This window comes from Triturus cristatus, chromosome 4_2, assembly GCF_964204655.1.
Source record: "Triturus cristatus chromosome 4_2, aTriCri1.1, whole genome shotgun sequence".
Taxonomy (NCBI): Eukaryota; Metazoa; Chordata; class Amphibia; order Caudata; family Salamandridae; genus Triturus; species Triturus cristatus.
In genome coordinates this window covers 391594136-391620925 of record NC_140586.1, presented here as the reverse complement: position 1 = coordinate 391620925, position 26790 = coordinate 391594136, and positions in this window count along the sequence as shown.

Sequence of the window (26790 nt, the reverse complement as noted above, 5' to 3'; positions counted from 1 at the left end):
AAATTTCTCAAAATTGAGCTGACTTTGTGGCTAGACGGGACTTTTAAAGAGTTCGCCCATAGATTAGCATACTGTGTTAATTTTATTGTTGTGCGAGTAAAACCGTAGCATTAAATGCCAAAATAGTTTACAACGGTTATTTTGACCCTTGTTTAATTTTCGATTAACCCCTATTGAAGATTGGAAAATGCAGAATTCCTTTTGGATGTATTGCACGAAGACAGCGGGATGGCTTAAAATCCTTTCCAGGACCCTGTGTGCTGCTCTCAAACGTTGCCTATATGATGGACATTTTTACTTTAGAGAACAAGACTCTTGCTATTGATTTTTTTATATAATCCTGTCAAACTGGCAGTTGCAAGCCTAGCACTACACAGACCGTGCCCATGTTTTGAAATCACACATCTACAAACAGCCTGGAGTATTTAAGGATTAAAGCCGGAGCTGCCAGTCTCTGTTAGCAATCCCGGGGCACGAGGACAGGTTGACCTAATGGGGCGAGGGAGGCGAAGGGGGTCATTTGAATAGATTTAGCAGAGCACAACAAATCCAGGGCTGACATTCGGGCGTAGACATTTTTTTTTATCTGTGATTAATGGACTTGACATCTATGTTCTTCCAGCTACTGCTAAACAAGGAGTTCAGAGCCTCTTGTTAAATACCACGCTAAGAAAATAGAAAAATAAACTCTTATGACAGTCGGAATGATTTGCCAGAGGGCAGCCTTCCTCTATCAAGAGTGGTATTGAATTTCACTGGCAACCTAAAACAGGAAAATAGAAAGAGGTAGGGCGCGGCCTGGAGTAGTCTCTGCAGGGCTGGCCCAATCACTAGCTGTCAAAGGCCTTTGAACCGAAATGACCGTTCTGAATGGAACGTTGTTTCTAGGCCTAAATAATGTGATTCAAAAGGTATTCCATAACTCGAAGGCATGCGCAGAGTACACTCCAAAAATTATTTCAGTATTCAGTACACAGAACTTCAAAAAAACGGTTGACATTTCTTTTTAGTTTCAAATGCCCAAAAATCAAAACACGTCATATAATATCACTTCACATAATTTTTTTGTATGCCATAAAGTGAAACATTTACATATATGTAAGAGGGAAAAAATCTTGATTTTTGACTTTCTTATAGTAACATTTAGTACATATGGATTTACACTGGAGTATTGCAATTTAGACTCCATCCAATCACATTATCATTGCACAATTTGTATTTTTATTTTGACATTATATCTACTGTGCGCCTCAATAATCTTAATGTGTGTGAACATTTAAACAAATGAAATGTATTTACTGTATAAACTAGAGTTTTATAAACTTGCAATAATGTTCAGTTTAATATGAAGATGTATTCTGTTTTCACGTTTTCATTTATATTTTTTGTCACCGTTGCATATTTTCTGAAAGTCATTCTTGAAAGTGTAACCATGTATGATTTTACTCACGTTTGCATTTGTTCTTGAGTTACATGGGCACAAATATAACCATGTATTTGAAGTGCACGTTTAACTTAAAGTTAGCCTAATTAAAGGCTTAAATCTGAAAAGTATTTTGCTTGGCTAGTGAGTTCTTTCGTTTGCAGGTGCATTCTCAAGGTTGCATTGGCTAGAGAAAGAAGTATTGTCTGTATTAGTTTCTTGATAGTAAGACCTGAATGTTTCTTGATAGCGAAGACGTGGGGCCCGATTCACAGAACAAACTTAAGACTAAATCCTAAACTTAGTACCATTCTGGTATTCACAGAATGCACCTAGTACTTCTGCTATTCACAGAATGAACTTACTACTTTTGCTATTCACAGAATGAACTTAGTACTTTTGCTATTCACAGAATGGATTTACGACTCCTAAACTTACGTCCGCACTCGGGCCGGAAATTCCGGCCCGGAGGCGGAGCTTCCGGCCCGGAGGCGGAGCTTCCGGCCCGGAGGTGGGGATTTCGGCCATAGCTAAATCGGCTGGAATCCCCACCTCCGGGCCGGAAGCTCCGCCTCCGGGCCGGAAGCTCCGCCTCCGGGCCGGAATTTCCGGCCCGAGTGCGGACGTAAGTTTAGTAGTCGTAAATCCATTCTGTGAATAGCAAAAGTACTAAGTTCATTCTGTGAATAGCAAAAGTAGTAAGTTCATTCTGTGAATAGCAGAAGTACTAGGTGCATTCTGTGAATACCAGAATGGTACTAAGTTTAGGATTTAGTCTTAAGTTTGTTCTGTGAATCGGGCCCGTAATGAGCAGATGAATCCTCCTATTTATTGCGTATCAGGAAAGAGCAATGCTCAAGGTTGAAGTAACTGTCCAAGTTCTCTGAGATGGGAAAGTCTGGTAATGTTGCAAATGCACAACACAGGAACAGAAACAATTGGTTACTGGTGGTGTGGGAAGAGATTAGGGGTGGGCGGAATTTGCGAAATTAACTTTCGCAAATTATCGCGAAAATGTTTAAAATTATCGCAAACAAGCGGAAATATCGCGAAGATGCGGAAGTTTTTTTCCGGCATGTTCGCGAGATTTTCTGCATGGTTGCGGGTCGCCAACTTACCAATGTGGTTGCTTGCGGGCGCGGCCATCTTGTTTTGAGTTTTCTCGCGGTGCATGATCGCGAGAAGAAAGACGTGATCGCGCGACGCATGACGTCACTGCGGGCGCGAACTGTCGCGAGACAGCGCAAATGGCTAAACACAATACAACATCTCATGGAGAACGCGACCGGATCAAGAAAACTTGTCGGCGAACGCAGGGATTCAGGTAAGGCGATCGCGCGCGCGCGAGAATGTATTATTTTACAGCGCGAGCAAGAAACAAATTATCGCCAAGCTGCGGAAACCGGAAGTTTTGACATTTTCGCGCTCTCCGCGGAACGCGAAAATGTCAAATTATCGCAATTTCCGCGAACGGAACGAAATTTTCGCCCAGGCCTAGAAGAGATACGACTGTTGCTGAAGTTTCTGTTAGTTTTAATTTGTGTTCCCACTGTTAGAAGAGAGCAGATTCCCTTAGACAATGAGAGGCATAGACCTCTCTGCTTCCTTTATTCTAGCTTCAGGCTAAAAACTTATTTCAATTCTGGAAGACTTCTTTTGGAGTCTTCAGTAGGCTGACACCTTCTCGCACATTCGAATTTCTTGAGGCCTTATTCTAGAAACCATCCTTATTCTAAACTTCTAGCCTCAATTGGATTACTTTAGAACTTATTCATGTTTAGGACAGAGGATCAGAGTTTATTTAAGGAACTCCTATTTCTAATTCTCAGTTTCTGTACTATTGTGGCTGTGATTAATTTGTATATTATCCTATTGAGACTGAACCGTTTGCGATATTTCTTTAAAAATATTTTTATTGATTTTACCCAAGTGTTTCATTAAACTGCATAGCAGAGTTTCCAAATAGCAATACAAAATCAATCAATTAATAATACATTTATACAGCAGCACAGCAATAACCACATCAATACCAATAATTAAATGAAGTGCAAATGCCTGATCTTTCTTATAAATTTATTAATAGCACGCGTAACAAACTTACCATGAAGTGCCAAACCCTGCAACAAACAATTTATACCAAGCAGCAGTATAACTAGAAAACATGAATCTCAGAGTTAGCTCAAACAGGTGATTAACAATTGATGGTCATAAAACCCCTGACAATCAAGGCAAGCTTTCAGTCTAGATCTTAAAGTGCAGGTGCTGATTCTTAAACCAAAAGCAATAACATGCCAATAATTTATAAAATGCAAATGCACAATCCTTTTGGTATACTCATAAACAGCACAGTTAGAAACAATGCCATGCAGTGCCAATCCCAGGTAACACACACAGCGCATGTCCGGCAGCAGTTTACCTAAACAACCTTATCAACACAGTTAGCAATGTTTAAACTCAAGAGCAATTATAAAATGCATATAGCAATACAGGCCACGAGTAACCCAAAATTTACCAGTATTGCTGTCTTCCTCCCAATTCACCCCTACCCTGTTGACCTTTCCATCCAGTTAGTAACCGTGATCAAAATCCTGGCCCACCACCTCTGCTTTTTACACCCTTTGCATTTACACAGGCTGGTTTCCATATAATAAATTGTGAACAGTCTAGACCTTCACATTAAAAATGTCTGGGGGTCAGGGCTCAGCCATTTTGACGTGATGCACAGGTGTGCCTCTGTCATAGCGATGAATAACAGACATGCTTATCTGTTTAAAACATTGTTATCTTCTGAGTTATCGATCACACCCAAAATCATCAGCGCTGGGGTGATTCAAACTTGTCCACCAATAATAACTCCAGGAACCTCCCGTTCTCTTGCAATCATGTGTCTAATTTGGAGCATGAAAAAAGCATATCAGCCTGCTCCGGCCCACACCTATTGCACATACCCACAAACCTACAACCCCACTTGGTCACTTTTGCCAAGATGTGATATAGATTAAAAATCATCTTGAAGTTTTGGCTTTTCAGATTGGCGATTAGACGCACTTTATTGTCTATATCAAATGACTCCTGAAGATAGAGCTCTCTGCACCAAACCTGGCTCCCACTGAGAATGTTGCACCTCCAAATCATCTGGTAGACCTTGTACCAAAAATTCATAGATTGAAGAAATTGTATTCTTCCGTATCACCACCTCAACTAAGGGGATCCTTGCCACTGGGATTACTTCCTTTGTGCTTTTAAAGAGAAAATCATGCAGCTGAAGTCATTTAAAAAAGTCACTCCTAACTAGTCCGCTGACCTTCTGTAGCTCGATAAAAGACAGGAGTTGACCATCACAGTACAGATTCCCCAGGACTGTAAGGCCCTTCTGCCACCATCTAACTGTGACTCCATCTTGAAGTACAAGTGGAAGAACTGTAGATTCTGTCATAGGTGTATAAAAGATAATCTTAGAGATACCCAATCCCTGGTTGATCTGGCCCCAGACCTTGTATGATGCTTTGGAAATCTTAAAATTGGTCTTCTTATAGTAGCTGGGTTCTGATTTTTTAACAAGACATCCGTTAGCTTCACTTCCCAGAATCAGCCCATATATTGTTGGAATTTCTGCCAAACTGATGCCACCTGAGACACCTAAGATCAAAATCCCCATATGTTGCAAAATGCAAGCCCAATAATAGAAAGTAAAATTGGGGACCTCCCACACCCATCCACCGCACTGTCTCAGCAAAATCGTATATTGCGCCATCCTTCTTGGCCTGCCATATCCCCACAGAAAGCAAAAGATTGCACATCACTATTTAGAACAGCCAATATATGCTCATTTGCAAGGAGACAGTCCTGAAAATATATAGCACCTTTGATAGAATGTTGAATTTCTGCACCATACACGTTCCAAATAGCGAAAGATGAAAGTGGTTCATTCTATCGAGATCTTGCTTGATATTATATAATGCTGGTGCCATATTCAATTCCACCAATTTGTCGAAGGCTGCTGTAATTTTAATGCCAAGATACACTTCCTCAGTCACTACGTATGGATCATTAAATCCGATTCCTTCAGTACATAATACCTGGGTTTTTCCCTCATTCAATTTATACCCTAAGCATGCCCCAATCTGCTTAGCTAGATCTTCAATTTTGGAGAGCACCGTTTAGGGGTCTGTAGTTGCCTCTGCAAGGTCATCTGCATATGCGAGGACTTTATGTTTCACCTGGTTAGCAACAGCAGGTTTAATGCATAGGTTATTTTCAAGCTTCCCTATAAACGGGTCAATATACAAAGCAAATAATAAAGGTGAGCATGCGCAGCCCTACAAAGTACCTCTTGAAATTCGTATGCTATCAGACTCCCACCCCATTATTCATTTCAGGGCCTTGTACAGAGCCTTAATGGCCAGCATAAAACTATTACCAAAGCCTTTCTTTTCTAACTCCACCCACAAGAATCCTTATGACACATGGTCAAAAGCCTTCTCCACATCTAAAAGCCTTTCTATTTAAATACAATTATATTAGTTGTCTCCCATGATGATGGGTTTGTTCCTGCTTTCACCTTCAGGAAAGTCTGAAGCATATCCTGTCAGCTCTCTTAAAAAAATGCTTTAATAAATTCCAATGACAGATTGTCAGGCCCTGTAACTTTACCAGTGGCAAAGGACTTTATTGCCACAGATATCACTTCCACAGTAACTGGACCATCCAAAATGGATTGATCCTCGTTGTTTAGCTTAGTTCAATCCAGGCCCCTAAAAAGTCCTAATATTCATCTACCAGACACTCTAGTTCATCTGTATAAAGAGCTTCATAGAAATCCCTGGAAACCCTAAGAATGACAGACAGCGATTCAAAGGTCCTCCCTTTCTGATCTGTAATAGCAGGTATCCCATTCTCAACTTCTTTCATCTTGGTCCGTTTAGCTAAGAACCGCCCAGTACTCTCCCCATATTTGTAACATTCTTACCTATACTGATTAGATTTAGAGACCACCTCTCTACTGAAGTACTGGTTAATCTTTGATTTTAAAATAGCTTCTTGTTGCTGGGGTTCCTGAACATCCATCCCCTTGAGCAGCCCCTTGGTCAATTTTTCCTCTTCTAAGGACAATTGATTATGAAGGCCGGAATCTCAGTTTTCCTCTGTTTCTGTTGAGACAGACTGAAGCTGAGGTTGTCCCCCTGATCCCTGCCTTAATAGTTTCCCATACCAGGCTGAATGAGGCAGTCCCTCTGTTAATGTCCAAAAATGCTCTAATCCATTTACACATTTGATCCAGATATGCTTCATCTGATAAAAGCTTCCTATCAAAGTCCAAGATCCCTGAGGCCTGGTAATACCTGTTGCGGGCATTTTAAGAACCAGTAGGCTATGATCTGAGAGGACCCTGGGTATCATCTGTATCCTGCATAGCCCGGCCAAGGTGGTAGCTATAAATAAATAATCTAACCGCACCATTTTATTATACGGAAATGAATAGAAAGTAAAGCCTGGGTCCGGGGTCTTATCTTTGGCCCACATATTAATAAGACCATGGTCCCGCACCAATCGTTGCAGAGCCTTGTACACCACCAACTTCCTCCCTGAGTACGGTTGATTCCCTCCTAAGTCAGCCTTTACATCCAGGTGAATATTCAAATCCCGACATAAAATAAGATGGAGAGGCCATAATACCAATTCTGCATTCAAAAAATCAAAAATAGCTGCCTCATCTACATTGGAACCATTTACAGAAGACAGTGTGAATTGGCCATTGCCAACACTGCACTCACCAATAGCCCAACAACCTTATTTATCCACAGCTGTGCGACCACCAAAGCAGACAGATTTATTTCTTAAAACTGCACCCCCCCCGGATTCTAAACTGTGTCGTGTACAAGCCAATAGGAGAGGCCCAAATCTTTAACACATCCCAGCTTATCCCATGGGATGTGAGTCTCCTGTATACAAACACGGTCTGGTTTCACAACATGCAAGCCCAAGGCAACCCTAGTTCTCTCAGTCCTATCATTGAAACCACAGATGTTAACCACATAAATACATTGCTTACATCCTGGACTCTAGCCTCCTACAAAAGCCAGTTTTTCAAAACCGGCAGACCACAATGAACCCCTCATTACTATATAAGGATGAAATCCATCTCTTTCAAAAGGGATGATTAGCAAAAAAAGAAAAATGCTGTCTCTGTTGTTGCTTTAAAAAATCTTTATCTGTATTCCTGCCACCCATGTCTTAACTCTTTAGTAGTTTGTGACTGCTGTGATCCTCAGCCATGAAGCTCCCCACCTCACCCATCATCCCCCTTCCAGCCTCTTAACTCAGCTTCCCCACCTGAACCCCACCACCCCACCCTTCCCCTGCCACCTCTTGAAAGCAGTTGGACCAGCCAGGTCTGTTGATGGTGACATGCCCCTCCTACCCCAAATACTATTGCCAAATACTAAGCCCCATTACCCCTGTTTAACCATAATCCAATCATCCTCCTGCCCAAACAAAACACTCAACACCACAGACCCCAAAACTAACAGACCAAAAGACACTCAATAGCATAAAAGAACCCGGAAAGGAGTACCTGCACTAGAGTCAGAAAACAAAGCTGCCTTCGAGGCTGGCCATCTACCGCATTCCACCATGCAAGCGTTGGTCACATCATTACCCAAACCAGGACGTGATGGCCTGGACATGTCCAATTATAGACCCTTCTCCCTGCTAGCGACTGAATATAAATTTCTAAGTAAGGCCCTCGCCAACCGTATACAGCCCTATCTTAACACACTAATACATAGTGACCAGTACAGATTTCTGCCGGACCGTAGCACGTCTCTCAACACCAGATGATTACATTATGTAATCAAGGCCACTCCGCGTGCTTACCAGTCCGTGGGATGCATAGCGCTAGACCTTAGACAGGCCTTTAATTCTCTCTCATGGGAATTTATGTTCGCGACTCTTCGACGCTTTGGGTTCTTAAATGGGTATGCCTACTATATACATCCCCCACAGCCCGAGCCCGTACAGGTCATTACATTTCTCACCAATATACAGTCCACAGGGGCACGAGACAGGAATGCCCGTTATCTCCCTTGTTATTCGTTCTTGCACTGGAACCCCTGGCGATAGCGCTTAGAGGGTCGGCAGAACGGCTTGGCATACCCATCGATGGTGCGACCCACCTAATCTCCAGTTATGCAGACAACATCCTTTTGTATCTACGTGACCTGATGGCCAAGAATACTCCCCTTCCCAATATTTTTACCACTTTCGAACGCCTATCGGGTCTGGCTATAAACCCTGGAAAATCTATGGCATACTTTTTTCAAGAAGCACCTTACCCAAATAATCTATGGTTCTGCGATTATGTCTTACCTGTGGCCCCCACCACCTTTAAATACTTGGGTATCCAAGTCTATAGAACGCAGGTAGATCAAATTGAAGGTAATATAGGGTGAGCCATAACAGGCATCCGTGCTAGTGTGGCCTTTTGGTCCTCCCTGCCGTTGTCAGTGATGGGGTGTATAGCCATCTCAAAGATGCTGATGCTCCCTTGCCTATTATACTATTTTGTGAACTAACCAGTCATAGTCCCACAGTCTATTTTCAATACATTGAACACCATATTGGTGGACCTTATCTGGGGAATGGGCCGTAGACGAGTAAGCCTACGGAAACTCCAACTAGAGACCAGGAGTGGCGGCCTGGGAGTTCCTGACTTCAGAGCCTATTACTATGCTAGTCAGCTCCAGTGGCTATCTTACTGGACCGCGGGGAAGAATTTACAGGAAATTGGGTATACGCCTTGGGATTTGGACTGGGGCGCGCTGCACTCCCTGCTCTTACCTAAGGCCAAAATCCCCATGGACAGCCCCCCCCCCCTATTGAAGACTGCCCTGCAGTGATGGAGGAAGACGTTATCATACACCTCCCTGGCGGCCCCCTACTCGATGAATATCCCCCTCTTGGGTATCCCCACACCACAAGGTAGGCTCACGAAGACCAGGATACATGATTGGTTGGAGGCGGGAGTGGAGGACGTCAGGGCGTTCTTCGATGATGGTAGCCTGCTTGATCACTACTCCTTTCTTCAGGCTACGGGCGCACCAACACGATTATATTTACTACATGCTACTATATCCCATTACACAAAGAACACATGGGTCCCACAACGCAGCGAACCCCCGCAGCATAACTTGGTACATCTCTTATACTACATGGGAAATGGGGGGCACCTGGTCCATTGGTTATACACAGGTATTCGGGCACACGCTGCAACCACACTTACATCCCTCAGAGCGCATTGGTCCGAGGATTCCACTGCAGAAATCACAGACAAGGATTGGCAGTGCATGACAGAACACCCAAAAAGAGTTTCCCGTAATGAAAAAACTAAAGTTCGTACAGACGATGGTCCTCCACAGGTCGTATCTCACCTCCAAGAGGATTCATCGCATGTTCCCAGATGCTTCACATTGCTGCCCCCACTGTAAAGGGGACGAGGCGGACTTCCTTCATATGCTGTGGTCCTGCCCCCGCCTTCTGGGCTACTGGGAGGGAGTTCGTCGATCCCTGAGCAAAGTCACACAAATCCCCGTCTCGGACGACGCCCTGAACTGCCTCATGGGTCTTCGTAGATGCACAAAAGTTCAGAAGGTGCGACTGAGATTCCTAGACCTGGCCCTCATATTGGCAGTAAGAGCCCTCACCATGAGGTGGAAATCCCCCAGGTGTCCAGCGATATCCAGTTGGCAAGATGACATGATTCAATGGGGAAAGGCTGAAGGTGCAGCCCTTCGGATGGAAGAAGAGAGGGAGCTCCAAAAGCAACCCATTTCGATGGAAAGGGAGATCATGCTACATGAGTTTGAATCACTTGACTTACTACCCCACAGGGTACCCCATCCCCATAACACACACAGTCACTCTGCGACTCTTCCACATTAGGTTCCAGGACTCAGACCCAAACATTATAATCCGCGGTCACTGCGGACCCTCCAGAATTGCACTACTAGCATCCCCCTTTAGGTTACAATGGAAACTAAAGACATCGGCTGACCAGGAGTATGGGTTGGGAGAGTTAGGAAGGGAGAGGCCATGGTTGAATTTGTTATTCATGTTAATTGGAAATGTAAAAGCTTTCTGATGCAAATGTATCTGCCATAACTGCAATGATCTGATATTCACGTTGTCACCAGATACCATTTGTTCTTCATTTCCTATCGAATAGTACGGAAAATGTATGGTAGATTCATGCAATGTATATGTTGTACCTATTGTAAGTGCAAAAAAGACTGTCTCTCTTTACAATAATCATTGCATTAGATTTTCTCTCATGGTCATCAATAAAGTATGTTATTTAACTGAGGGGGCAAAGAAGTCTGCAATCTTTACCCCAGAGGGCAACTTACAATTCAGGGTGATGCCCTACTGGTTAAAGCATGCTTATGTCACCTTTCAGAGGTTGGTTAACAGAGTCCTGGCATAGATGTAGGTATCCAGTGCTACCTATGTAAATGGCCTGATTATCAAGACCAGCAAGTGCCAGATGGGGCATGGATTTATGCTGTGTCTGGGACACCAGATGGGTGGGGCTAGGTGCATCTCCTCCAGCCAAGTTTGAGACGAACCCCTCTTAAACAGAGATAAAAGCGAGGGCCTTCCTATGCCTCACTGGCTATTGCTGGAGGTTTGTCAGGAGATAAGGCACCATTGTTGCCTCCTTGACTGAAATGATTTCAAAGAAGCAGTCCAAAAAGGTGATCTGGACAGAACTCTGCCAGAAAACATTTTATAACCTCAAGGAGACCATGTGTACAGCACAAGCACTCTAGGCCCCTGACTTCTCCAAGTAGTTTGTAGTGCACATAGACGCTTCAGAGCATTGAACAGGGGCTGTGCTATCAAAACTGAATTAGGAGGGACTAGGCCAAGCTTCATCAGCAGGAGTTCTTCTCAGGGAACAGAGGTGGAGTGCTACTGAAAGAGAAGCCTTTGGCACTGGTCTTTGCCAAAGCAATCCTTTGGCATTTGGTCTGGGCACTGAAGACGTTGAGACCATACCTGCTTGCGAATCACTTCCAGATTCAGACAGACCACAGACACATCAGATGGCTCATGCAGTTGAGGGATGAGAATCCCATACTGTTGAGGTGGTCCATCACCCTTTAGGAAATGGACTTTATGGTGGAACACTGCCTTGGGTCTGACCACTACAATGTTGATGGCCTAAACAGGTTCTTCTGCCTTAGTGTTGAGAACTCCAATAAGGGTAGGTAGTTCTCCCCACTTTCAGCTGGGGAAACACAAATTAGACCTTACAGCCTTTGGTGTGGTCTTCCTCTAAGCCTCTTTCCAAATCCCCTCCTGTTTGCTGAAATTAATTTGTGTTGGCTTTAGGACTCTGTGCACTTTACCACTGTTAAGTGCTTGAGCTCTCTTTTCCAAACATGCTAAGTTTGGAACACACCTAATTAGCTCATTGACTTTATTTGTAAGTTCCTAGTAAAGTGGTATGACAGGCACCCAGGGCCTGTAAATTAAGTGTGACTTATTGTGCCACCCACTTATGTAGTTCTTTAAAACACGTCTCAGGTCTCCCATTTCACCCTGTGTGCAGTTTTAATCTGTCACATCCACCTTGTAAATAAACCTTTTGCTCGGCATAAACCTCCCTTTTTAATACATATAAGTCACCCCTATGGTAAGCCATAAACCGCCCATAGGACAGGGTGCATTTTGTTTTAAAAGTAGGACATGTGTTTTAAATTTTTACATGGGCTGGCACGGAAAAAACTCCAAAATTCCACGTTTTGTACTACCATGAGACCTACCTCTCCTATAGGATAACAATAAGTTATCTCATTACATTGAATAAGTGCTAATTTCTGATTGGAAACAGGTGGAAATGTTTGGTCTCGAACAAATAGTAATTCAAAATCCTCTTTAATGGGAAAGTTGGATATTAGTTCACAATTTTGAAACTGTCACTTTTAGAAAGTTGACATTTTCTTGCCCTTACCATTTGATGCCTGTAGCTTATGTCCTGGGTCACATGACTGTGAATAGTTGACATGGCCTTTGTGTATTCATACCACCTGGACAAAGGGGGCTAGCTGTTAGCAGGATGGGTCGGGTGAAGCCATTCCCTGCTCAATTCAATTTCAAAGGGTTGCATCCAGCATACTCACAAAGGAACTTGACACAACCTTTTGTCTCTTGCTCACTGTGCCACTGGAACCAAGCCACACCCAACTGAAGAGCCCCAGTCAGAACAGAACCGGTCTTGGATTGCTTATGCTCCAGTTCAGAGAGGACCTGGCTTGGCAGCCCATGGTGGACTGTTCCTTTCAGAGCAGGGTCAAGACTGATTTGATTATGGCTGGGTCTAATCTGAGGTGGCATGGTGGGCAAAAGAACGATGGGATGGAATGCTTCACCGAGCAATTGCCGGCCGTTAGACTTATTGCAAGCATCTTCCCATCACCTTTTGTGTATTTGCGAATGGCTAGTAAATCTTACATCTATTGAAAATAGGAGACACAACAAGGCACACATCTAGACAAAATACACAATTGAGAAATTGGAGTGCAAAAATAGCATTTCATATGTCCGTATTAAAGGCTGAACAGGTGCAAAGGGCAACGTTAACACCAGTGTGTGCTGAAAGACTGCCTCATGCTCCCCAGTATGTATACCAATAGACAGCATAAACATCTTTTATTACAATGGAATCTCTGAAAAGGAGCAGGTGCCATGCCTACTGATGCATGGGGCATTAAGGGAACTTCTTCATCACCTACATTCTGTGTTAGCTTGGGTCTGAGGAGGGTTGAACTGGCTCAGTGATCCATCCCTGAGGCACACACAGACAAGGAAAATCGTATTTGATGGTCTTGTGCGTCACTCTTTTACTAAACAAGAATGTACCCATTGCACAATGTGAGTCGCTTTGCTCATCTCCACCTTTTTCTGCCAATCATTGTTTTTGTTTCCTCGTGTGACAAAATCACACAAATACTTCCTATTATTCTTCACTCTCATTGTATGTGGTGCTGTTACGATGAAAGCTTTTGTTGAAATTTCAGCACCATTTGTGTGTATTTGATCTTGCGGGTTGCCATAGCCCGTTTTTGGATTGGTTGCATACTTAACAGGAAGCAGAAACATCTGTTACATTGAAGAAATGATAAAGCAGATTCTTTATTAATTCACTAAAACATGGCTAGTGCTTCAAGAACTCAGGCATCTTTGTTCTTTGCACTTGCTTCTTGCCTGATATGAGTATGGTCTTGACAAACAGGTGTTTGGTGTCAATTGAACAGGTGACATCTTCATTTCCATCAATGGAGCAAAGATGCTGGAGGCAAAGTGTTTTTCTCAATTGCTTCTAGAATCTGAATCTATTGCCAATTGAATGAATTGTTACCCTGGTCTTGAAGACTCTGTTTTGGCCCTAATGTCGGCATTACTACAAAACAGGTGTCATCCTCTTGGCAGCGTCTGCATTTCTCTGTGGTCATTCATAATCTTACGGCAATCTGTCAAGTGAATCTGTGAAGTGAGAACATCAACCAGGAAAAGGATGATGTGATGTCTCTGACATTGACAAAGGTTAGTTTCGCATCTCCTGGGTGGTTGTATGACATTACAATGCATGTCTTTACCACACATGCCTTACCATGCAGTCTTTACCACACATATAAAATGCACATCTTTACCACGCATGTTTTACCATAAACATACATAGAAATCAATTAAATGAACCATTACCACATGTACCACAAAGACTTATTTATTTAAAAAAATTGTAATGAATATGGATTGAAATATTAAAAATAATTTCTAACATAGACAATATAACTATACAGTGAGATATCGTATTTTTCATAAAACAAATTATGCAATGCTCATCTCCACTCGACAGAATACAAAACAACTCAACACATACGAAGTCAACGCATCACATCACAACCCCACACAAATTTTTTAATGCACAACACAAAACAACGCATCAGTGTGCAAATTCAATAAACATCATTACATATCCGCACAACGCAATGCAAAATATTGCAACCTTTCACAAATATTTGTAGCAAGAAATATGAAAGAGGCAACACAGAACAACGGGCACGTTTCCTAAAGTAGTTAACAGTATTTACCCTTAAAAAAAATCTGACTATGTTTAATTTCTACATAATCAAACACTCTCTCTGCCACCAAGATGACTGACAAATAATGTGAAGAAGGTCAAAAACATGATACATTTCTTTACGAAATTATTATAACTTTAGTCACAATTTATTTCAGTAGTTTCTATAACTTATTTTATTGTCAATTATAGCATACCCTTAAAAAATATATAAAAACAGGTGTCCACTATTTTGTAGTCAGTGGTAAACTGCCTTGTGACTTGACCACATGCACCAGAGTTAACACAAGAGTTGATCAGACACAGTCCCACTCATTGCCACCTACATATCCAAGTATACCATAGACATTTAATACACTTAGAAATTAGTAGAGATATCATATAATCTCTAATTTTGAAAATGCATACTTTTTCAGACATTGTGAAGTTTGTGAACACACAGAATTTGAGCAGCTTTTCAAATTAAACATAAATGTAAGTTAAAATATAGTTTTTTTTATTTACAATTTAATGATAATATTTCCTCAAGACTAACAATGATAACTTATTTTCTTGCGATAAAAAAAATCTGCAATGTAATTTGGGAAGGTGCTGCACAGTCGCTGGGGGGCAAAATTAATATTCTAACTCTGCCAAGTACTTAACTCAGGGAAGTTGTGGACAGGGATTCAGCGGGGGGCAGGTTTTCTATTCTAACTCTGCCAAGTACTTACCTCAGGGAAGGTGCTGCAGTGTTGCTGGGCAGCAGAATTACTCGTGTAACTCCAACAAATACTTATCTCATGAAAGATGCTGGACTGTGGCTGGGGGTAAAAATAGTATTCTAACGCCACCAAGTACTTACCCCAGGGAAGGTACTGAACCGAGGTTGGGGCCAACATCACTATTCTAACTCCACCAAATACTTACCTCAGAGAAGGTTTTGGACAGCGGCTGGGGGACAAAAAGACTATTGTAACAAGTACTTACCTTTGTTTTCCTTAGACCATAAAAACAAACTACAAAGGGTGCCCACAGAAACATTTCAGGATCTGTAAGTGCTGGGCGTACTATCGAGGACTGCCCTTGCAACCCCTATTCCTGTGCAAATGTAACCGGTCTAGGTCTCATGATTCTTGGTTTAGGTACCCGCGTCAGCAGTGTGTCTTAGAAGCTGTTTTCACCATTGGAGCTGAGAGAGCTATGTGCGAGGAGCACAGATGGTATAGAACGCACTGAGTTGTTTTGTTTAATAACAGTTTGTTGTTGTCATGAACCAATGCAAATTATTATGCCACAAGAATATGTAACACAATGAATATGGTCACTTTGGCCTCGCAAGGCCGTACTGTGGCAGAAAATGCAATAAAATATGTTTTGAAAAAAAAAACTACAAAGCATCTGAAGAGCTAAAAATGACTACACATCAAAAAGAAAGACTACAAATTATCAAGCATCAGTAAAAGAAAATCACCAAAACATAAGTAAGTAACTCAAAAGTCAATAGTAAACACAAAAAATGTCAAAAGGCATGAAAAGCCTCTTTAACATTAGATAGACATCTAAGTAACAAGAACAGCTGGCCTGAAAACCTCGAATCACCAGGTAATGTTTTTCACATTAAAATATAACTTTACAATAATAACTTTCTTTTCCCAGAACACAAAACTAACAATGGGGTAATTAAAGATTTTTTCCTCAACAGGCTGTATCAGTTAACCTGACTTTTTTATCTTAGCAGGACCAATTTCAAGGAAGAAAATTAATCACAGCATTATTACATTAAACTCCTATATTGATATCTACCATTCTTATTTACAGTTCATTAAAAAATGGAAAAGTCAAGGCAAGCCAGCTACATCAAATTAGAACGTGGCATTGACCTGTTAAAGCATGGTGGCTATATGTATTGTAAAGAGAGATTAACTGAGCCGAGAAGTCATTGGAGGTGTGTTGAATATTTTTTGTCCCATTGCAAAGGCAGAGTGGTTACTGTTGGTGATACAGTGGGGAGAACCACAGCGCATAACCACTCTGCTTCTGCACTGGAGATAGAATTTGGGGAAAATATTCATCAAATAAAGACACTTGCAGCACCTCCAATAAACTCAGTGGCTCAGTTTTAAGGGAGGTCACCAAGTACATCCCTATGCACATTTCCAGTATTATGCTCTCAATCCCAAATTTAAGGAGAATGATTCAATGACAAAAACAGGTGAATAATCCCCAAAGAGTCATTCCTCAATCCTAATCTGACATTAACTTTCCAGCTGAATGTACTGCTTCTTTTTCTAATTAACCTTTTTAACTCTATGATAAGGAGAACCCTCTGAAATGAATATTAATCTTTAGTACAGTACATAATATAGTATCCCTAGAGAATAGTGACATTTAGATGATGGATGGAACTTTGAAATCAACTCCCCAACTATTCACCTAAAATTATACTATTCAGTCAAACATTTTTAAAACAACCATCCCATTAGTTTACAGTTTACTTACTGACAAACAATCCTAAATTACACAGAATTTTCATCAGTTGTAAAATCTAAAACAATGAAGAAAAGTCCTAGTAAATGAATAATTGACTTTGAATTACAAATGATTAATACAATAACTCAAATATTTCTTAATACACAAATTCAAGAATGTTTTCACTTTTCCCAGGCATAATGGCAAAAAATAAATAGAAAAACTTACTTAGCTGAGGATTATATGTCAAATAGTAAACTGCAATATGAATTATAAAAAACAAATTACTTTGGGTCCGATTACGATGGCGGGGAGACAGGCTGTTGGCGGTCTTCTCGCCATCGTAACCAGCTTTACCGTCCGCCATATTATAATGGCGGGCGGATGCATGGCGGTCATAAAGACGGACTGCACTGTATCAGACAGGCTCCTTGAGCCCGCCGGTACGGCGTTGGGGCTCATAGTCCCTACAATGGTGGCGGTGCGTACCAGGCACCGCTGTAGGGATTACGATGTCCCTTTCTGCCTACCTGTTAATGGCGGTTAACCCACCATGAACAGGCAGGCGGAAAGTGACTTTGGGGGCCCGTAGTAGACCTCCCTTACCCCCTGGTACCCCAGACACAGGACCTGGTGGGCAACTATGTTGCTCCCCTACATATCCCTGCAACATATAGCAGGCACTGCATGGTGCCTGCCACGTAGTGTAGGGATATGCAAATTGTCCCTTTTTTGCATTGCGGCGGATGCTGCAGCCAGCAGCACCCGCCACAATGCAAAACATAGGCAATGCGACTGCCTCGGTTGCGATCGAATCGTAATTCGTACCGTGGGACTTCCCCCTTGTAGGTGGGCTGTCCCAAATGTGAAATGATGGTGGACGAACTGAAGTCCGTCCGCCATCATAATCAGCCCCTTTGTGTTTTGTACCTCCTGATTGCGTGGATGACTTCTACACTTAAATTATACAATGAGAATACTTTTCACAAAGCAAGGAAAAATTGGCTCCATTTTATTTCAAAGATACATTGATTGGTTACCTAAGCAACTTGGATCACACAATGAAACAAAGGCTTTCCAGTAGAATGGTGGAACTGTTATTCAAACTGCTTAGAAGGAGGTGCAAAAACCAATAATGCAATAGAGGGTTGGCATAATTCATTCAGAAAACAGGACATTTAAAAAAGATTATATTTTAAAGGAAATGAGGATGGCACAATCATTGTCAGGTAGTCTGAACCCTCGCATTTCCAAAAAAACAGAAAAGAGATGTCTGAAAGACTATTGGCAAAGATTTGTCAATTTCCATTATTGGGAGCTTCAGACTATCTGGACAATACTGCATACAGTTTACAATACTAATGTCAACTAATACTCTCTATAGATACTCCATGACTTTGAATACATAAATACAAATTAAATAGGTAGTTTTGTTATTTTTTCTAAAATGAAAAAATTATCTGAGTCCCTACATGTAATTGTCTTCTTTCTTCGACTCTTGGTGACATTTTAAAAACCTGTCACCAAGAGTCCCAAATAATCCAACAATACAAACACAAATCCACAGAAACCCATGTAGAAATATTTTGGGGAAAAATACAGTTTTCACGTTCCATTCTTTGGCAATTTACAAATTATGTAACTCAAAACACAAAATTCCCAATTATTATTTTTTTAAATGTAAAAAAGTATGCATTTCCCAAAATAAAATCAAAACAAAAAAAAAAACAATCCGAGCATCTAGACTTTTTTCTTCAAAGGCATTGTCTTCTTGATAGAACAATAAAAAAACACAATGACAAAAATTGAAATGTTGCTTTTATTTCAAATAGGTTTAGAAATCATTTAGGCATGTTTTTTCACACAACTTTTTGAAACCTACAATGAAAAAACCCAACTGTCCCAATGTGTGCATACCAACACAACCTGTATGGAGATCTAAACCTTGTTGAAACGCAAATAACATACATTTCTTCAATATATAACATCTATCTAACACCCACCATGTCTCCTTACAATACATTTAGACCAACAATATGCTTAAAAATAAATGAAACTGTTCTTACCTGACCAGTTTCTCCTTGTTTCCGATCATGACCATGACGCTCCACTGACTGTAGAAACATACACTGAACAATTTACGTAAAGCTGGAAAAATTAAAACTCGAAAAAGACCATTTCTTCCATTGAAGTCAGTGGGAAACCATGGGAAAATGTTTTCAATATATATATATATATATATATATATATATATGATGTCATGAGTGATGTCACTGACCATGTCATGAGTGATATAATATGTGACGTCATCAGCAGTGCATTGCGGGCGTGCGAGTTATAGTTAGCTGAACTAACTATAACGGGGGAATTTCAATGCTTTTGTACGAGTGAAAAGTCCAGCTAACTATAACGCCCCTGAAACCTATGGTTTTTTCAGTGAATTTCTAAGGTTTTTTTAAATGCTAATTCCTAACTATAACGTGCCTGAAACCTATGGTATTTTCAGTGAATTTCAAAGGATTTTTAAATGCTAATTTCTAACTATGCATACAGAGATAGGACATGTGAAGAAAGAAGAAAAAACGCACAGAAAGAAAAAAAAGAAATGCAGAAAGAAGCAACAGAAGTCCTCAAAGACGAAGAAAAGTGCAGGAAGAAGGATAACATGCAGAAAGAACAAACAGAAGAGCAGATAGAAGCCTTGTTGCAAAATCATCCTGTACCCTCAACTTTTTCAGACGGATACTGGTGGTAATGGAGTCTGACTAACCAGTCCTAGAGCCAGTGCTATGTTAAAAGACACTCAGAATACAGTGAAAACACCTACATACACTAGGAAACACTATGCGTTGGGGTCCCCCTGTGATCAGCATGACCTCCTCTGTAAGCCCCTAGTATATAATAGGGCAGGGGATTAAAACTACCTCTTAAAACGCGCCACAGGGAGTGTTTGCACACGTCACCTCAGGCCCCGTCCCCTCACTTCCCCACTGTGTAAAAAACGCCCTGTGGCCGTTTTAAGTTGGGAGATTAGGTCCCCTTGAATCCTGAGGGTCCCTAGGGTCCAACTAGACCACCAGGTACCTCCAGTAAGTGCCACAGAGCTGCGTTGCAGAGAGATGTAAAAAGGGGCACTGCCTAGACCACCTCTCTGCAACGCAGAGCAGTGGCGCTTACTGGAAGCACCTGATGGGCTAGTTGGCCCCCAGGGTTCCTCAGGATTGAAAGGGAATTATTTCCCCAACTTAAAACGCGCCACAGGGCGTTTGCACACGTCACCTCAGGCCCCGTCCCCTCCCTTCACCACTGTGTAAATGCGCCCTGTGGCCGTTCTAAGTTGAGAGATTAAGTCCCCTTGAATCCTAAGGGTCCCTAGGGTCAAACTAGCCCACTAGGTACCTCCAGTAAGCACCACAGAGCTGCGTTGCATAGAGGTGCAAAAAGGGGCATGGCCTCAGAACACCTGTCTGCAATGCAGCTCACTGGCGCATACTGGAGATACCTGTTGGGCTAGTTGGCCCTCAGGGACCCTCAGTATTGAAGGGGAATTAATTCCCCAACTTACAAGTGCTGCAAGGAGGGGGCGAGGCCTCCGGCGCGATGTCGTTCTTTTATTTTTTTTATTTTTGTAAGAAGGAGGGCTGTGTGGCCCTCCTTCTTTTTCTAATTTACTGGCCCTGGGGACCCCATCCCCCAGGCCTGCACCCTAATTTTTTTTGTTGAAAAAAATTAATTTGGCCCTCCCAAGGCTTTAATCGGCCCCGGGGACCCCAACCCCCGGGTCATGGCCTTTTTAAAAAAAATTATTTTGGAGGGGGCTGCGTTGCCCCCCTCCTCAGGCCACTTATGGCCCCGGGGACCCCATCCCCCGGGGTCGGCCTTTGTTTTTTATTATTTTAAAATATATTTATAGAAACACCCAGGACATGCTGGACAAACCGTACGTACCTATCACCATGACGATTTGCGTGATATTCATTAAAAGGCGACTATGCGTAGAATGAATCCACATGGAATATATTTACACCGCTAGTGAAGCTCTGACGTGTCTGACGCCCTACCGTGCCTAATCCCGGCGCCCCGGCCAGTGGGTACTCTCCAAGTAGACACCCTTGTCGTTTATTTATACAAACATGGGTAGCTATTGACGGGCACATTTAATATACACGCACACCAAGCCATTCAAAGGGGATTCGACAAAAATTCGACCAAACTATGCAAGAAACCCCCCTCACAGTTATTAAAATACACATCCACCGCCGGATGTGTAATAATTTTTATTTTACTCTCTGGAAAGGAGACGAACTTAACTTGAGAGTCACAGCATGCTCCTGGCTGAGACCAATGCTGTGTTACACCGACCAGTGCCCGCCGAGTGCCTCACACCTCTGTGTTGTATTCCACCAGCTAGTGCGTATGCTATGACACTCTCTAGCCCATATGCACTGTAACACCACCCCGTGAATATGTCATGCCACACTTGCCTTCGCACAGGTTATATTGCCCCATCTAACGTGCCTTCCACGATGCCTATGTTATAACACACAGCGCTATGCCATACATATTACAATCTGGGATCCATATCTTTGTCACAGTGCATATGCAACGTTACACTCCCCAGCACATATTTTATATTACAACTTTAGAGACTAGTTAGGTTACACAACACTGCCCTGTGCATATTACACTCCAAGGCGCATATCGCATAGCACGCGCTAGTGCCTGTGCTATCTCGCACTCTCCAATGAATCTGTCATTGCGCACAATGTATTGCATATTATATTTCACGCCCCGGTTCATCTTACATCACACTTTTTGGTGCATAGTTTATACCATATACTATTTCTAGTTTTCATTTTCAATCGTGCTCTCAGGACTATGTTCTATATAACACTGCGTCCACCTACCCTTTTCACGGGCATTACATTTTGCGATGGGGGTGGAGGGTCAGGGGGTGTTTCTGCCAAGTGAGCCCTCTTCTTTCTGAATAAAAGTGAGATTATGCTGCATACTTGTTCATATGTTAAGTAGTTCGCACAGACACACATTTTAAAAACAATAAAGTTCCTAATACCCACCTTCTCTGAGCAGTTAGCTTGCTGCCCCATCCACCTCCTCCCTATCCTCTGTTGTCTGAATCCATGGACTAGCCTCCTCCCTCCTGCCATGCATAGTCTGATGTGCTGCCACTTCCCTCCATTTAGCATGATGTACCAGTCCACTCCTCCCGCTCTCCATTGCCCAATTCTATGGCCATTCATTGACCTCCTGCTTGGCCTCTGTGCTTAGCTTGCTGCCCCTTTTCTCCTTCCCCCTGCCCTCCGATGTCTTTGTGCATGCCCCTGCTCCATCCTTTTTGCCCACCATGTTCCATGGACCTGCCACTCCCATCTACTCTGAGTGTTCTGTTGAGCTGCCACTCCCCTCCCACCTGCCTAGCATTGTCAGATGACTGTAACCTGTCCCTGCCACCTCCACCCTGCCTGTCCACATGCCATGTCCCTATCCCCTTCCTCCTGACCTCCATGGTCCATTTTACTGCCACACCCTTCTGCCCTCCCTGGTCTGTTGTGCTGCAACTGCTCCTCCTGCCTGCCCCGCGCGGTCTGTTGTGAGGCCCCTTCCCCTGAACTCTCTTGTCTGTGCCCAGGTCCTGACCCTCCCTTCTATCCTCCATGGTCCTTTGTGCATGCCCCTGCACCCTCCTTCTTGCCCATCATAGCCATTGTGCTGCCACTAACCCTCCCCCTTGCCATGCATGGTCTTCTGTGCTGCCATGGCGCCTCCCACCTTCCCTGTGTGGTCAGCTAGCTGCCCCTGACCCCCTCCCACCTTCCCTCCATGGTCTGTGTGTATGCCATCATAGTCTCATTATTGCTCTCCATGGTGTGTCTTGTTTCTAGTGCCCATCCTGCCTGACCTCCATGGTCATCTTGCTGCTCCTGCCCTGCACCCTTGCCCCCAGCCCTCTGTTTCCATGTGCAGACCCCTATTCCCTCCCTCCTGGCTTGTCTGTTCCATTGTAATGCCCCTGATCCGTCCCTCTTGCCCTTTATGGTCTGTTATGCTGCAGCTTTCTCTCCTGTCTGTCCATTATGGTCAGCTAGCTACCATTGCCTCTTTCCCCTCTGTTCTCTGTTGTCCATGTGCATGGTCCTGTCCCCTCCCTATTGCTTTCTATGGATTGTTGTGTATTGTATTGTGCTGCTGCAAACCCTGATGCCTGCCCTGTAGGGTCAGTTTGGTGCACCTCTCCATGTCCATCCTGTCCTCTGTTATCCGAGTCCATGTCCCTAACCCAATTCCTCCTGCCTACCATGATCCAATGTACCATACTTGTGAACATTTTGAACTTGGTAAGAGGGAGATTTTGAGAAAAAAAAAGGGTATTTATTTTCCCCTTTGAGTTACATTGAAAAAGAGGAGATTGTAGACAGGAGACAGATCAAATAAAGCCCATTTGAGCTTAAAAACATTGGACGTTTCCTGGCTGAAACGGGTCTGTTGGCATGTATGGTTGTACTACCACTACCTCTTCCTTCTGCCCACAATGGTCTATTATATTGCCACAGCCTCTCTTGCCAATCCTGTATTGTTGGTTTGTTGCCCCAGCCCCCCTTTCCACTGCCCTCCATAGTCTGTTGTGCTGCCACTGCCCTTCCTGCCTGCCCAGTGTGGTCAAATTGTTGCCTCTGCACTCTCCTACCTGCCTTCAATTTTCAGAGTCTGTGCCCCTGGCCTCTGCCTCTCAACAGTATCCCAATGAACAACTAAATTGCTAACATTCTATATTTATTACAAAAGTGTGAAACGCCTGACGTCATCTTGATGTAATCAAAACTGTAATAAATAGAGTATTTTCTTTAGAAATTACATATATGAGAGGGTTTTATTTGCATCAAAATTATGGCTAGTGCTCTAAAAAACTAAAATGAGGACATATTTTCTGAGTTTTCAAATAGCGACAAAGAACTTTTAAATTATTTGTAATCTTTATGTTTTTTTATCCAGTTGACCACTTGATTAAATGTTGCACCTAGGGGAGAGGATGTGGTGTTACTTCCAGAGCTGCAGACTTTGCAACTGGGCAACCAGGTTGGAGTTTCTGCTTCAGCTCAACATTCTGTGATTCTGGTCAAATCACTTAATCTCCCCATGTCTACAACCAAAATGAATTTGATTTTGAGTGATGTAACCAATGCTCATGTAAAGCACTCCAATACCTGACAAGTCTGCACTAAATAAAACTGCAAATACACAAAAAATAAGTGTTTTGCACACTTCTGTCATTGGGCTACATGTGGGCTACATCTGGGTGATATTTGCGCTGCATTTGGGCTCTTTTGTCTCTGGTGGCCATCTTGGGAGATTTATTTGTTATGAAGTTTCCTAATTTCCTCATTTAGGGGCATATGTATGAAACTCACGTTTTGCGAGTCTCAAATTGCGATATTCTGAGATTTGCAGTTTGAGATTCGCAAATCGGGATGTAAAAAAAAAATCGCTAATGTTTAGCGATTTCTTAATGATCGCAAAAAAGTCTCAGAAACATCAGTTGCGATTCCTTAATTGCGAAATTCGCAAATTAAGAAATCGCAAAAACGGGAATCTGCCATACAGGTGCAGCCTGAAGACATCACAACCAGGAAGTGGGAGTGATTACCTGCACCTGCTTCCCTGAGCCACACCCAGAGGCTGTTTGGAGAGTGTGAGGAGGCATCCCAGGAGAGAACAAACCCCAATGGAGTCCCACAAGCAACATGAGGGCAAGGAGGCAGAGAAGAGAAAGAGGAAGCACAAGTTCTCTGACAAGGAGCAGGAGGTCCTCATAGAGGGGATGGTTTGCAGCCATGAGCTCCTCTTTGGGAAAAAGGCACTGCGAGTTCCAGAAGCAAGAAAACGAAAGATCTGGCTGGAGATACAACAGAAAGTGAATGCTGTGAGTGTAACAAATCGCACTGTCGAGGAATTGCGCAAGCGATGGTACGATATGCGGCAAAGGTCGAAGGAGAGGGTGGCAGCCAGACTAAAGGATGCAAACAAGACCGGGGGAGGACCATCCACAGCAGCACAGCCAACACCCCACGAGGAGCTTGTGGAGTCCACCCTCCTGCCTGAGAGCGTCGGTGGTGTTGCTGACATTGACAGCTCCGACCCTGCATCCAGCAGCCAAGGTAAGATGCATGCCAAATAAATCTGCACTGATCCCCATCCCATGCACACTTCCCCAAATGCGCTAAATATACACAACAAATGTCATTCCAGTCCAAGTCTTACAGCACACCCAGCAATGCATCATGGAACTTGTAATAATATGTATGACAGTGTGTCCATGAGACATAGGAAATCTAATGCAACATGTGGGTCGGGGATAAGGGAATAATACAATTGCAGAAGTTAGCCGAGACAAACTGTAGAAACTTTATTGAGTGCAAATTGCAGACAAAGACACAAACTCATGTAGTCCCCTTTACATCCACAGCACAATCCAGGGCACGTGATGACAGTGCAGAGGGAGCTGAGCATGAACATCATGAGGATCAGCATGACGATGGTGACTCCAGTGATGATACGGAGCACACAACAATCATGCGCAGGAAGCGCAGACATGTGCCCCCACTGCCTCCATTTGAGGATGACATACAGGCCACAGGGGAGGACAGTGACAGAAGAGAGGAGAGTCAGGGTGTGTCACACATGCCGAGTCAGGAAACACCAAGGCTGAGCATTCCAATACAGGAAAGACGCAGGTCAAGGCCCAGGAGCAGCACTGCCACTGATGCAGACAACACAATATTTTCAGGGCTGGAACACAGCATGCTGCAGGTACAGCGCCTGCAATGAAAATCATTGCGCTCAATTAATGGGCAGCTATGCAGTCTGAACAAAAATCAGTGCAACATGGGGGAGGGCATCATGGCCATGGCAGGTGCCATACGTGACCTCTGTGACACCCTGAGGCACAACCAAGACGCCAGTGACAGGGCTGCCCGACTTTCCAATGCACGACTGCACAATTATACTATGGCCGTGAACTACCTCTGCACTACCACCAGCAATCTGACACGTCGCAGCATTACCATGCAGGTGGAAATGTCGCACTGCTGTCAGGACATAGCAAGAGGGCTAGAACAGGTTACCAGTGCAGTGGAGCAACTGCAGATGGCCAACTCAGGTGGCACCGCTCTCATGGTCTCTGGCGAGAGTGAGGAAAACTCAAGTAGGAGTAGCATCACACCTACATTGCCTGGGGCAAGAAGGCGCAGTTCCAGACAGGGTGCAGGACCTAGGAACACCACGGAGGGCACTCAGTCTGGAACCCACACAGCACCAATGCGTCACCGAAGGAGGTGAACTGTTCAGTGACAATTTAGCAGCAATGGGTGATGTAACCCAACAATGCATATTGCACACTTACTTGTGCCGTGCCTGCACTGTGTGCATAACATGTGCTGGGTACATCAACAATTAATGCTTGTGAAGTGTGAATAAACACAGCACACATTAGAATCATGTTTTGTCTCATGTCATCATTACTCACCTAGAAGTTGTTTTGTGTGATCTCAGTCCGTCTCTGGCGTCCAGCAGCTGCCCTGACTCCTGATGCTGGTCTGCCAGGGGGAGCAGGGCAGTCATCATCCGATGTGTCTGTATCGGTCACATCAATTGTGGTGCCTTTCCTCATAGCCATGTTATGGAGCATTGCACAGCTTGCCACGATTTTACAGCAGGTCTCAGGGCTGTATTGCAGTGCACCTCCACTTTTATGCAG